This window comes from Cavia porcellus, unplaced genomic scaffold, assembly GCF_034190915.1.
Source record: "Cavia porcellus strain 051 isolate PalLab524CR breed Dunkin Hartley unplaced genomic scaffold, mCavPor4.1 scaffold_3, whole genome shotgun sequence".
NCBI lineage: Eukaryota > Metazoa > Chordata > Mammalia > Rodentia > Caviidae > Cavia > Cavia porcellus.
Genome location: NW_026947486.1, coordinates 74717599 through 74723598, shown reverse-complemented (window position 1 = coordinate 74723598; position 6000 = coordinate 74717599).

Here is a 6000-nt window from a genome sequence, read left to right as displayed (position 1 = left end):
CTTTTGTCTGCTGGCTTCATTGATTTAACCCTGAGTAGAGATACAATATTATGACAGCAAGAGCATGCAGAAGACATTTCTCATTTCATGGCAACAAAGAAGGAGAGATAGAGAACACTTGAAAAGAACAGGGACAAGACATAGTCACTATTGACATGCCCTCAAAGACCCATTTTTTTTCAACTAGGTCCCACCTTCTGCAATATTCGTCGATAAGTTTAGAGCCCTCATGACCCAATCACTTTTTAACATTGTTTTTTTTTTGGGGGGGGAGACCAAGCCTTCAACACATGAGCTTAGGGGGAGCTCCATATCTAATCCATAAGAGGTCCTTACCATCAAAGTGTAATTCCCACAAACTCAGCTAGGGTGATGCCAACAGATGCCAATGATTTGTGGTCCAGATGTCAATGATTCGTAGTTGGGGTAGGACAGTAGATACATACAGGCTCTGTTTATGACATCAACTCAAAAAGTATTTCTTTGTGATGCTTATCTACATGATACTCATCAGCTGCAGATACTAATAAAAAACATGGTGAGATTGCACAAGATGGCTATGTTGTCACTACACAATATGCAACTGAAAATTTCTTCCTGTAATGTTGGCAGACGGGATAGATACATTCCAGATTGATGAAATAAATATCCTCCTTATATTGTTTTTTATTATTTGGAGGTTAGTTTGGAGGATACACTTTCTTCATATATAAATATATGTATTGACCCCACTAGCTGTCTTTGGGCAATTTAAACGTGTTCAACACACCATCTTCTGGGAGTGTATCTTGATTTTTCTCATTGCTTAGGCCTCCAACGATGAATGCGGACACAACTATCTTAATCATCCTTCCAGACAGCATCCATACCTGTTTTATCCTAGATGGTGTCAAAAAGATCATCTTGTCTCATAAATAGCTGCCTTATACCAGTTAGGCAGTGGTTCATCCTGTATCTGTCCTCTTAAAATTCAAGATCCCATTGGCATGATGCTGACCATGTTACTCAGATATATGAAAATATATTAATCTAGTGCAACATACAATTGCACTGAATTTCTGAACTCAAGAATTTCTTGATATCAGCACAGCTGGTAGAAGCTATCACCTCAGTAGCTCATGTAGGTAACTTATTAAGCCATGGAGCCTGTGGGCTTTCTGAGTAAGTCCTGAGCACCGGCTCAATCCCAGATAATATTTCTTAAGCAAAATATACCAATTCAGTGTGTTCAACTCTCTGCCATTATGCCACTCATGATAGTCTGTGAACTGATCATCATAAAGAAAAGTATGACCACTGTGCCAAAGAAGCAGCTAAAGCTCATCTAGACTATGAGATGGCTGCCCTCAGCTACTAACCTCAGGATGGTATTCCAGCCCTGTTACAGTTATACATCTTGACTTTCAGAAGGAAATATACTCAAAGAAATCCTTGACACTACTGTATTGACTACAGGACTACTAATTTTCAAGGATTTCTAAAGAGGTTGGAACCATGATTTGGTTTGCATAAATAATAACTACAGAAAAAGAAAGTTACGTTCATTTTGGATGGTAATGGAGGAGACTGGAGACATCAAAATTAGTAGGAAGGCTCTCATACTCTTTTATAACAAATATTTGTTTGAGTTTTAGGAATTATGTTCTTTGTACAGAGTTCCTAAAAGTCTTGGGATTTCCTGAGTAATATAATTTTTTTTTTTTTGTTTGTTCTTCATAAGAGCCACTTTCAGTGGGATCATTGGTTTTACTGACATGGTGACTATTGGAAGATGGGGCTGATCATCAGTGGTGATGACCATATGATGAGCAGGAACTTTCGAACTCAGCCTCTTTTATCTCTGAGAAAGAATTAGGGCTGGAGGTTGAGTCAAACACCTATGATCAATGATTTAATCATTTAATTAAAATGGATACTTTATAAAAGCTTTAAACAATGATGCACAGAGAACTTCTGGATTAGTGATCATCAGGAGGAGTTGGAAAGATAGCATTCCTAGAGAGTAAGGAAGCTCTGTGCTCCTCCTTATATTTCACCTTGTTGGTATCTTTCTTTTGCCTGTTACTGGGCTACATATTTTATAATAAATCAGTCTTAGTAATCAGAATGTTTTTCTTAGTTCTGTGTGTCATTATAGTAAATTATCAAAAATGAGGATGTCATGGAAGACTCTGATTTGTAATAAAATTATTCAGAATGATAAGTAATATGGGGATCCACTAATTGTGATTTTCATCTGATATGAGAAAACAGTTGTGGGGACTGAACCTTTATTTTTGGGGTTCTGAGATAACACCAAGTAGTTAGTGCCATACTTGATTGGAAGGAAATTATTTGATGTAATAGCTGAAGAACTGATCAGTACATTTGGTGTTAGATGCAGATATGTGCAGATAAAGAGTTTTTCTTTAATAAATTCTAAAAGTAATTGATATAGGATGTCTTAATGGCCAAAATTGTGTGGTGCCAATAGAAAGCATTAATTATTATGATTGTGTGTAAAAAGGTGTTTTAATGAAGATGTATCTTAATTTGTTTTTATTATAGCAAAAATATCTGAGGTAGGAAACTTTACAAAGGAAATAGCTTTATTTTGGGTCATGAATAAGATAGTGCAAAGCTTTGGGGTCTCATCTGGTGATGGCCCTCTTACAGATAGAATTCCAAGGCAGTCCAGGACATCACAGGGCAAGAGATATAATGTAACTTTATATCTGTGACTGTTTGGTCATTCTCTCCTTTAGAAGTCATCAGAATTGATTCATGGAATCTTTACCCTAATTAAATTTATTTAATTCTAATCACCTCCAAAAGCCCCACCTCTAAACACAATAGTCAGATTAAGTTTTCAGTCTCTTAATATCTCATAATAGGAATTACATTTCAATACACAAAATCTTAGGGGACCACTCAAACTATATCCAAACCATAGCAGATTGGAAAACTATTATATTTTATATTCAAATGATAAACATGTTAAATCTATTGCATTGGTATACTGACCCAGATATGAATTCAGTTGAAGTGTTTGATTTGGGATAGAAAGAACAAAATATTTTTGGATGAGCATAAAGATGGAAGGAGATAGGAAACAGAACAAATGCATCAGAATAATGAATTTTTTAATAAGTACATAGGAAGTGACAAATAGAGCAATTCAACTGAAATAGAAAGGAAGAAGCTATGTTAAAATAGATCAGTGTCATTGTGAAAGTCTTTGGGCACATAGCTTGAGAATTTTCACTTGATTCTTTGGAAAACTAGAAAAAAATCAGTTCTTTTCAATAAGAAACTGAAGAAAAAAATTGTGGTTTAGGAAGATTAATCTGACATTATAGCAAGAAGGAGTGTTGAGAGAATCTAGAGTAAGGAAGACCAATTAACAAATATGGAAGAAATATGAAAGTTGTCAGACTCAGAATCAAAGGGGAACGTTTTGCATAAATTGTAAACTACACAAAACATTTGAATGCATGATCACCTGTTAGTAACTATCATGAAATACTCTCTGCCAGAAGACCAAGTTTGTATAGAGACCACAAATCTACTTCAAGAATCTGTCCAGCAAATGTTTATTCAAACTCAGATTAATGTGATTTTTGCTATTAATGATTGAAGCCAAAGATCATTATTTTGAAATATCTCAGGCAGTCTTTGATTTTGGCCTATAAAATCTTCCCCTTGCTTCTATCTCCTTTAATATGCCCATCATTTACTGTTCTTATTGTAGTGTTTTGCTATTCCCAGTACATATCATTATATTTTAGAGCATCTTTCCTTTGTTTTGTTTAAATTGTGTTGAGAAAAATTACCGTAGTATTCTGTGTAGATATACCTGGTTCTAAGTTACATAAATAAATACATTCCAAATACATCATTGCATTATGAATGAGATAGCTTTTTGAGTTAGCCAGAAGACAGCAAGAATGAGAATATTCTATTATAAATGTCATTCGAAAGGATAAATCTATCAAACATTTAGAAAATCATATAGTTCTTTTACACAATTTTCTTTTTAGAGCTTTTTTTGTTCCAAACAAAATTGAGAGGGGTGATATATAGATTATTTTTTGTTATAACCTATATCCATATAGGTATACATCTCCCATATCAACATTCCTTACCAGAGTGGTAGATTCATTACAATTGATGACTAATACTGATATATCATTATCACTTTAATTTCTAATGTCCAGAGGTACATTAGAAATTACTCGATGTATAAATAATGTGGATTTTGATAAATATGTTTTATTCATTTCTGTCTTGTTCCTAGCTGTGGAAAGTCTAGATCAGATATGTTTTGCTGTCTCCATAGTTTTGCTTTTTCGAGAAGGTCATATATTGAAAAAAATAGAGCATGTACCTCTTAAGTGCTGATGAAACATTGCTGCAGTTTTGTCTTTGTGGTATCAAGTGTGAGCCATTTACTGTGTAAGTGCCTGTTCCTCCCTTCTTTCATTCACTTAACTGGATTTGAACTCTTGGCTTTTTTCTTTCTTTGTTGCATTGGTAACAAACTTGTTACGACTAAGACACAACTGCAAAAAAGGAAAGGGAAATAGAGCCAGACCTTTGACTTGTTACCCTACTTAGATTCTGTCTCATTTCCTGATATTCATGTCCTAGCCTACTGCTTGCTAATTTTGTTTCAAAATGTCTAAAGTTGATTTTGTTTTTCTCAATTTATCTTTATGTCTGAGTATTTTTCACACACAAGATATCTAAATTCTCCAGATTTACTTATCAGTGTATCAGAAATAGCTTCTGATGTGCCTCAATGTTGTTCCCTCAAAATTCGTATGCTGGAGCCTAGTACTTAATGTGATAGTATTAAGAGGTGTAGCATTAAGTCATGAGGCCTCTACTCTCATTATTCTCGTAAATTGAATTAGTACCCTTGTAAAAGAAGTTCAGTCTTAGTGTGGTGGTACATAACTGTAATCCCAGCATTCAAGAGGCTGTGGCATGAGGATTGGGTTGAGCTATCTACACAACTCAGAGAGAGAGAGAGAGGGAGAGAGGGGGTGAGAGAGAGAGAGAGAGAGAGAGAGAGAGAGAGAGAGAGAGAATAGGAAGGGCTGGGATTTCATTTAAGCAGTAAAGCACCCCTGCATTCAATTCTCAGTGTAACTAACTTGTTTTTTGAAAAAAACAAAAAAAGACAAAGATTTTGAGTAAGTTACTTCTACATTATGCCACATTAGGACACAATGATTTCCCTTCCTGTCATATCACATTGCAACACCAGGATGCCATCTATAAAACATAGAGCAAGCCTTTATCAGACACTGAACCTACAAATCACTTAATCTTGGATTTCTCAGCCTCCAGAAATGTGAGCAATTAATTTTGTTGTTTATACATTACCCAGTCTAAAGTATTTCTTTATTACAGTCTGAATGAACTAAGATATTATATTAATTTATAAAACAAAATCTGCTTTAAGCATTAATAATTGATTGTAAATTAACATATAATTCCTAATGAGAAATCATCTTGTAGTTTTCTTTGACTTTTTACACTTTAACTATAAATATGTATGGGGGGGTAAAGGATTAAGACTGTGTTTGAAATGCCTTTTAAAATATCATGCAATCAGTATATTGACTATCAAATTTTACATTGCTTTTGAAGAATCATCTCTTGATAATGTTTATCAATAAAAGTTAAATACTCTGGTATATTTTTACTCTTTATTTAAATTGTATTTTTTATTTAGTTTTGAATTTGTATATGATGTCATTTTCTCTGAAAATTGCTCTATTTGCCAAATGGAATAAATCATATTTGAATACAGTATATCTCCCAAGATGAACTCATTTTATATATTTTGATTGAAATCAATATAACATAAACATAAACAAAAAAGATAAAGGGGGTTGAGAACCTTAGTATAGATTAAAAAATTGAATTATACTCAAAGCTAATATGGATAAATAATGTGACCTAAGTTTAGTAAAAATAAAGACTCTGAGTCACTAATAACTTTAGCATTTT